The 9,664-nt window shown below is 31.4% G+C and overlaps 1 pseudogene; it reads right to left on the bottom strand.

The window, feature by feature from the left end:
• On the bottom strand, positions 3,620 to 7,988 carry LOC109359719 (annotated as a pseudogene).

Consider the following 9,664-nt stretch of genomic DNA (forward strand, 5'->3'; position numbering starts at 1 on the left):
AAGGAAGAATACTTATGAAGACAAAGAAGAATAAAGCTTCAAGAAAATTAGATTAAGTCTCTATAGGTACTTATATCCTAAAACTCTTAGTTATGTAAAGTAGTAATGCTCAAACTATTTTTAAAGAATAATGAAACAATTTAAAAATACTTAAAACATTTTTTGAAATGATGTGTAACGGGTTACTTCATTCAAGTAACAAGTTACATGTGAGAGAAAAAGAGTTATCCAACTTAAAACTGTTCAGAGTAATCCATTACTGCCTTTGAGTAACAGATTACCAGTTTTACAAAAGTTGAGTAACCTATTACCAAAATGGTGTAATCGATTACTCTAATTCGTTTTTTAAATAATAAGTGGACAGTAAGTTTGGGTAATCGATTACCCACTATCAGTAATCGATTACTGAAGACTGTTGTATGAGATTTCAGATTTCAAAACGAAATGTTTTCACTCCAAATGAAATCTCTTCACTTCAAACAACTCCTACACTTTCAGAAAGACACCATGGATGTTTTGAAAGTCTATATAAAGACTCTAACTCTCACAACATAAATACACAAATTTCATATAACTCTCATACTACTTTGAAAAATTCTCTCAATATTTTTCTGCACATTTGCACTAAGTAATTAAACTTTAATAAGAGAATTTTTCTGAGTTACTTGAAGTAATTGTTTCAAAGTTTTACAAATCTATTGAGAATTATTACTAAGCATACAAAGAGAGTTGATTGGATTGCAAGTGTTATAATATTTCATACTTGTAAAGGCAATCCAAAGCCATTATTGAAATTCTTCATTCGTTGCAATAAGTTTTCTTTCACAGGGTGTGAATAGAAAGGGGATAGAGTAACTTGGAAAAGTGTTTTCCAAGGGTATAAATATTAGTGAGTGTGTAAGGTACATAGAGATCTCGGGGTGAGATATTGTAATTACAACTCATAATATTTAGTGGAAAATCTCTTGTGCTGCAAGAGTAATGGACGTAGCCTTCGGTGGACAAGAAGGTGAACCAGTATAAAATCCTTGTGTACTCTCCTTTCCCTTTCCTCTTTAATTTATTCTCGTTTATTTTCTGCAATATTATCCGCTGCATATTAACTCTTACATTTTGCAGAAAAAGTTACTATAATTTTAAGTCAACTAATTCACCCCCCCTCTTAGTTGCAATCTCATTCTTACATGGGCGAGCCTTATGTCGCCCGTACTCTCGCTTGGGCGAGCATACTCTCGCATGGGCGAGCTTTATGTCGCCAGTACTCTTGCTTGGGAGAGCGTACTCTCGCCTGGGTGAGCCTTATGTCACCCGTACTCTCGCTTAGGCGAGTGTACTCTTGCTTGGGCGAGCATACTCTCGCTTGGGCGAGCGTACTCTTGCCAGGGCAAAATAAAAGACGATGCTTCTGTTTAATTCTCGCTTGAGCATGAGCACAACGACCAGAACACGTACATGGCAGTTTCTACATCAGTTCTTTCCGAAAAAACCACCAAAAATGAAAAAACATCAGAAAATCATTGATTCAATTCGAATCTATCTATATGCACATGGAAAATGATGAATTTCTATCCTTATCAATCCATGGCATAGATAAATCATCAAACCCAAAAAAAAACAATTAATCCAAATTTTGGGGAAGAAAAGGAAATACTTTAGAAGATCAAATTTCACAAATGAATCAAATTAGGGTGGCTCTGATACCATTGTGGGATTTCTCTGAATAATCCTTTAAACTGAATGCGGAAAACCTAATGATCAGGGCTTTGTTCCTATAACAAAATGTTTATGCCCATACATAAACCCAAATGGAACAACCCTGATCTAGCCCGAAGAGACCCCTATTAAGTTCATAGTGAAGAAGAAAAGCATACCTTGATTAGCCATTTGGAATTTTCAAGGGTATGTGGGTACGAGGATCTTCCAGATGATAGAGCCTGATGGTTTTCCTTGTGCTCCTCTAGAGGGGAATGGAGAGCCAAAGAGAGTATTCACTGATAGAATTCTGATGGGTTTTGTAACCTTATTGACAAATCCTCATCAATCTATCTTTTATCTCATCAGTTACTCCAAAACCTGTTGCTCTACAAATGGGGACCATAACCCATAAAAGTAACCGTAGCGGTTACTACTTAATTTGCAATAATTCTAATTCAGTCCCGTCATCAAATCAGAAATTGCCTGAAGGTATCTACACTTATAATATTTCATGACACATATGCCCTTAGCCACCAAATTAATTCCTGAAGACCATTTTATATTTGGCTAATTAAATAATGGCCATAACACAATTATAGAATTATATTTGTGACCCATAAACTGTCAGAAATTCTAACAACTTTGTGTGGGGGAAGTTCCTTTGAAAAACTCTTTTGAGAGACTATATAATTTGTGTACGACTAAAGGGACCATGGTTGGGCATTTTGGTTTTTGAAAAGATGGGTTGTGGCACTGTTAGTTACCTTGTAGGAGAGAGCCGTTGAGTGGGAAAAATCTTTGATTGAGGAGGTTATGCATATTTTGACTTGTGTTAAGATTAAGGAGGAGGTAGAAGCCAAGTGTATTTGAGGCATATGGTTGTTATTTTCAGTCAAGTCAGCTTACAAAGTAATTTTTCAATCGAATGATCTTTTTCTAGAAGACACGGTGTTGTGGAAGGTGGTTTGGAAGTCTATCCCTCCTTTGAAGATTCGTGCTCTTGCTTGGAGGATTATTATGAATAGGATTCCATGTAAGTGGAACTTAGCCAAGATGGGTGGCATTTTCATTAGTAATGATCTTATGTGTGTTTCGTATCAAGCGCAACTAGAAACAACAAATCACATTTTTTCTCTTGTCTATTCTCCCACCGTTCTTGGAAGCTCCTTAATGGATGATTGGGGCTTGTTATGGTGTTACCTCCTACTGGAAAGTCTCACTATTTGCATCATTTATGCCGGTTAAGGGTCAATCATTGCAAGAAGTGTGTTATGTGATTTGACGGCTGGAATTTGATCTTTTTGGAGGTGTTGAAACTATGTCATCTTTAACAATAGAAGTGTGCATGGAGGAGGTTTTAGATGAGATAAAATTCAAGTCCTAGTTATGGATCAAGGATAGGACAAAGGAGCTAACATGTCATGGTTTGAATGATGTACTAATCTGACTTTACCTTTGGACTATTATTTTAGGCTTTTATCTTTGGGTGAGAGTTAGTAGTTTCCTCTCGATTCCTAGGTTTTGATCTCGATTCCTTTAATAAAATTTTCACTTATAAAAAAATCATGTTCCTCCTTGAGAGAAAATATGAGGGATTACAAGATGTTAGCTACAAATGACCCATTTTAATGGAAAGTCAATACATATGATAGTTAATTACTAGGTGGTAAGAGTAATTGGTTCACTTGGGTACACAATTTGTTACTTTTTATATTAATTTTATAAAATTTATTTATGAAAGAATCTGGACATGATACATAATATGGTAAGTTCAATACACGACACATTCAGTAAATGATATAACTTTATAAGTGATATCATCACTAACCCAACACTATCGGACAAACTTCAATATTTTGCTCGTAATTTCTTTCTTCTTGTCTAACCAAATACTTTTCTGATTTTGGTTTTTATAATTTTTAATTTATTTAGTGCTTCTGCGTAGATCAGCATGGTACTTATCAATCCAACGCTTGATTATTTTCATTTCAGTATTTCTCTGGGTGTTCAACCAATGAGGATCACTTGGTTTTTCAAACCCCAAGTCTAGGCAATGAGACCCTACAATTGTTGTAAACAATCCATGTTAAAAATCCATTAACATAATTTTAAGCTTGAAGTCATTAACTAAAAAGATATAATTCTCATTCATATATGATATATCAACCATTGACCATATTTATAAATGTATATGTATTATAATGCATAAAGATGAAGAAGTACCATTTTTAGTTGTAACAGCAATGATACTATTTGATATACTCTTCAACACCCTGTGATTCATAAAGATAAAATTATAAAATTAATAGAAAAATTAAAGAAGGCAAATGAGTGATGAAGAAAATAGTTATATTTCTCATCATCAAATTTAGTTTCTTTTCCATATATTACCCGCCAGAGCTGTACGGATCTTTCAATCCATTGGAGAATATAATATTGCTTGCAAACCTTTTAAGATTCAGTTTCAAGTCCTGAATTATTTGAATATATATCAAAATCAAAATTCAAAGGATTAATATTTGTAACTAACTATAGAAAATAAAAAAAAACTAAGAATGTTGATTAACTTATAATATATATGTACACAGAAGTTTCATGAAACTGAATAGTAAGAAAATATATACGTACAGGACCCCCATAATATGTGGTAACCCAATGAGGTTGAGGAAGTACACCATATTGTTTATGACAATCATTGACAAATTTTGTCATATTGAAAGGTTCTGGTTGGAACAATGAGTCTTCCTTATTGATGCCCATTGGGTGAACTATCTCACTGCATTTCTGTTTATGAAGTTAATTGCTTTAGTCAATAAGATCACAAATATATTGGATGCTAATAAGACTATAACATAACATTTATTTACAAAAAAAATATAATAATATTATATGAGTGTTTTAAATTGTGGTTGTGGTAATAGTTGTAATTACTGTGATTGTAATTATTATGACTGCACTATATTGCACCACAAACACGTTTGAGCCTTATCAAACCGTATTAAATTTAAAAATATTTTTTAATCACAAAAAAAATCACACCACAACAACCACAATTTGCATTGTAGTGGTTACAATCTAGTAACAACAATTATGACTACAATCTCAATTTAAAACATCTACATCAAATTTTAAACTATAATAATAGTAAGAGCATATCATTGACCTGCCATGCCCACCCGATGCTAGTTTCAGTTGGCTCTGTGTTTCCTTCCATTTCATAGCATGACTGATTTTTCAAATCATAAGCAACAACACCTTCAAATATTTGACCAAGAACATCAGTTTTATTAGCTGCTCCATCAATGGCATCACAAACGACTTTAAGTGTGTTTTTAATAGGGTCATTGTACTGAGCTATGTCACTATACATTGAGTTCAAATAGTCCTTCAGATTATAAGTTTTGCTCAATTTCCTGAAACAAACAAAAAGAATAACACAAATTGTTAACCACTTTTTGGATGGATAAGATAATGAAATTGTGTACACAAACTATATGCACGCTTACTTGCAAGTTTTGAATCTTTTGCTGAGAATTGAAAGACCATTAAGCTTCTTAGCAACTCTGTCAATTACATACCATGATTTACGTATAGTGTTGTAACAACTTTCACTTGTTTCCTGCACCATGCAAAATTATGCATAATTTGCATTAAGTTCTTAAAAGTATAGTTTAATTTAATAGAATAATAAATAGTATTGACTATTTTGAATGGAAATCTTAACATGGAATAGGTATTGTTACTTTGAAGTCCTTGGTCACAATATAATAATATCCATGGCGTGGGGCAATGCCATCAAAATAAAGAATTGGTGCTGATGAAGCAAGAGCACCAAGAGCAATGTGGGGATACTTTAAACGGAACCATGATGCTAACACTGCATAGTAAATTAAGGTAAGAATGTTAGTTAATCCCTTTGTACTATAGTACTATAAAAGTGTCATTTATATAAGAACAAAAAATTGTGTGAATGAATAAAATATTGACACATTAAACAAAATCCTAATACTAATTAGACTTTAATTCTAAATAATTAATTCGTATGATATAAAAATAGAAAAATATCATCTCTTTATAAATAACATATTATATATATCTCTACCTAAAAAGGGAAAATATTTTTTTTCTGGATGGCATCTTTTATTTATTATTATTTTCTGTTGAATCTGCTTAACTTGCAAATATAATTGATGAACTAAACCATTCAGTATAACAAGTTGAAAAATATTTACACATGTTCAACACAATCAGTTATCAACATGGTTTTTGTGTTTTTTTTGTATAAGAGCACATTCAGGCAAATGGTGACATGAGAAGCTAATGTGAAAGGTTGAAGCATGTTGGGTCGTGTGAACCCAATAGCGTTGTTGTGGATACTACATCCAAACTCAAGATAATAACTCACCCACTAATCAAATTTAAAGATTATATTTAAATTATGTTTAAATTATATTGAGATTATTATTAGGATTTGATTATATTTTGATTATGATTTGATAAAATAGAAGTGTTAATCCTCATTAAAAGATATGAAAAAATTGTCTTCTCAATTAATATTTTATAGTCTCTTTAGAATATTATTTTCTTTGCTGTTAGATTTAATACCCTAATGCACAATTGTGAGGTTTTAAACTTTATCAATCACATATTATATTGGTTAATTTAGGACACAAAATAAACTCAATATTTTTTATTTTTTTTTGTAAGAAAGAAATTCTACGTTGATTATACATTATATTCATTTCAGAAAATAAAAGGAGAGAATATGTGAGAAAATATACTTTTTAAATATATTGGAATATAAATTTTTTGTTTTATTAATATTTAAAAAATGAAGTAAGAATAACCATAATCCGTTTAAGTCCTAGTTCACACATATATATTTCAAATTATGAACCAAAAAGACCTACTAATATGTATTTAGTTCTTACTTCCACCATAAGAGCCTCCAAAAACGATTATAGGAGAATGTTGAGTAGACAAAGTTTTTTTGATGTGTAAAAGCACATCAGCATGATCTGCTATTGCTTGAGCTGAGTTGAAGTATCCACGAGTAGTTGCATTTTTCATAGATTCTTCAAATGAACCAAATGGTGTTGATTTTCCATAGTATCTATGCTGCTCAAAAACCATATATCATAATATCATTAATAGTTGTTTAGGTCAAAAAATTATTACTTAACCAAAAGTTATAAACGATCAGGACAAGAGTATAATTTTTGCTTTTATTAATATTTTTTGAACTACATCTATCTTAAGGAATTTATACAAGTTTCATAAGTCATAATGATAAACATATCAAATGCTTATTACATTGAATCTTAATTGGATCTTGTTAAATTTGGTGCGTTTGATTTGCTAAGATATAGGACATTAGGTTAGGACAAAAAATATCTTGCTTGATTTATAATCAAATTATTATTAAGGAGTCATAAGGTGGTCTGTTAGTTAGGGTGAAGGGTTTTAAGGAATGAAGTGAGAAAATTTGTGGTTCAAGTCTCACCTATAGTAAAATAAATAAAAAAGGTGGAATAATGGTTAAGTTAAAAGATTTAAAGGAAGAAAATTAAAGATTCGAGTCTCACCTATAATAAATACTAACATTTGTCAATCAAAAAATTATTATTAAACAAAATATTCTCTAAAGATGATACCAAATTCATGGCTTCTATTCTCACTTAACTTAGGGACAATTAACTTTTTGTCTGGTGCACTAAAATTTCTCAACAATATGCTTGTTATTTAGAAAATCAAATTCACCGAAGATCAAGAATTACATTTTTTGTGAACAATTTTTATTAGGAGGAATAATCATACTCTCAATCATACATCTTAAAAGGGTTTAGTTCTTTATTCATAAGGTAATAAGATATTTTTTGTTATACAAAAAAAAAACAGTCAAGTACCTCAATATAAACAACAAGAGCATTGAACTTAGGAGCATTGTCTTCAAGAAGCCCAACATGCATATCGTCTGGCAATGGTTCTTCGGCACCAAAGTATGCAAAAATTGGTGCATTTGATTTAGCTCCACCCCAATGCTTGAAATTTATAATATACCTTTGTGGGAAAGTGGAGTAGCTATCTGGCCTGTAATTGAAGTGGTCAAGCCTTTGCATGTAATAAAATGTTTTGACTTCTTTAGAGAATTGAGAAGAAGATAAGGTTTGATGTTGGTTATGATTTCTCCTTTGAAAAGTTCCAAACCTTGGAATGTTTAAAGACGAAACACAAATTGATGTGAATAGAAAGAATAGAGAAAGTCATTGAAGTGATAGTATAATGGAACTCATGGTTGAATATTGTGAGAAGTATATGTGTCTCTCATATATACTATATATAATGTATTGAAGTGGTAACATAAGCATTTTCAAAGGTCATTATTGTAAATTCACGGATATTTCTATAGTAAAGAAATTAATCCATTTTTGTATGGATAATTAATTAATTAATTAATGGAATAAGTTAATAATATAATAATAATAATAATATATTACAAATAATTTAATATTTTATGACAAAATAAATATATTGGGAAAGTGGTGTAGCTATTTTGCCTGTAATAGAAGTGGGAAAGCATTTGCATGTAATTAAATGTTTTGACTTCTTTAGAGAATTGAGAAGAAGATAAGGTTTGATGTTGGTTATGATTTCTCCTCTGCGAAGTTCCAAACCTTGGAATGTTTAAAGACGAAACACAAATTCATGTGAATAGAAAGAATAGAGAAAGTCATTGAAGTGATTGTATAATGGAACTCACAGTTGAATATTGTGAGAAGTATATGTATCTCTCGTGTATGCTATATATAATATATTGAAGTAGTAACATAAGCATATTCAAAGGTAATTATTGTATAATCAAATATATTTCTATAATAAAGAAATTGATCCATTTTTGTATGGATAAAGAATTAATTAATTAATGGAATAAGTTAATAATATAATAATAATAATAATATAATACAAATAATTTAATATTTTATGACAAAATAAATATATTGGGAAAGTGGTGTAGCTATTTGGCCTGTAATTGAACTTGGAAAGCCTTTGCATGTAATAAAATATTTTGACTTCTTTAGAGAATTGAGAAGAGGATAAGGTTTGATGTTTGTTATGATTTCTCCTCTGAAAAGTTCCAAACCTTGGAATGTTTAAAGACGAAACACAAATTGATGTGAATAGAAAGAATAGAGAAAAGCATTGAAGTGATTGTATAATGGAACTCATTGAAGTGATTTCTTTGCATAGGGCTATGATCAGGATTAAGGTTTCAATTGCCTTATCTGGAAATACTTCTCCAGCCACGGCTAACACTTCATTGTAGGAGTTTGCAATTCTAAAATCTCTCTAACATTAAAATCAACTACAAATTTGCTCCCAAAATCACTAAGGTCAGTTGGTTTCCTCCTACTGGTTCTACTGTGAAAATCAACTCGGATGAAGCTGCTAAAGGTAGCCCTGGTCATTCTGAAGGTGGTGCTATTTTCAGGAACTCCAATGGTGATATCATAGCTTGCTTTGCAGATTACTTCGGTGTGCATGATGCCTTATTTGCTTGAGCTTAACACAACTATGTTGGCCATTGAATTTGCTAAAAGAAATGGTTGGAACAACATTTGGCTTGAGTGTGACTCGTCCTTGGTGGTTGATATCTTCAAAGGGCATGGCATGGTCCCTTGGAGGCTTCTAAACAAATGGATGAGATGTTGCATTACAATATCTTCTATGAGCTTTTCTATTTCCCACATTTATAGGGAGGGAAACTCTTGTGCCTATAAACTTGCTAATTTTTGGTATTTTGTCTAAGTCCTTTTCTTTATGGCATGAAGTTCCAAGCTTTATGGCATACGATTTATTTAGAAACATGGTTGAACTTCCTAACTATAGATTTCACTCCATGTAATCTCCTCTCTTCATTATTAATATAGTTCTTTGGTTGCTCTGCCACCTTTGCTTAAAAAAAACTCAT

Source organism: Lupinus angustifolius, chromosome LG11, assembly GCF_001865875.1.
Source record: "Lupinus angustifolius cultivar Tanjil chromosome LG11, LupAngTanjil_v1.0, whole genome shotgun sequence".
In the NCBI taxonomy this organism is placed as follows: domain Eukaryota; kingdom Viridiplantae; phylum Streptophyta; class Magnoliopsida; order Fabales; family Fabaceae; genus Lupinus; species Lupinus angustifolius.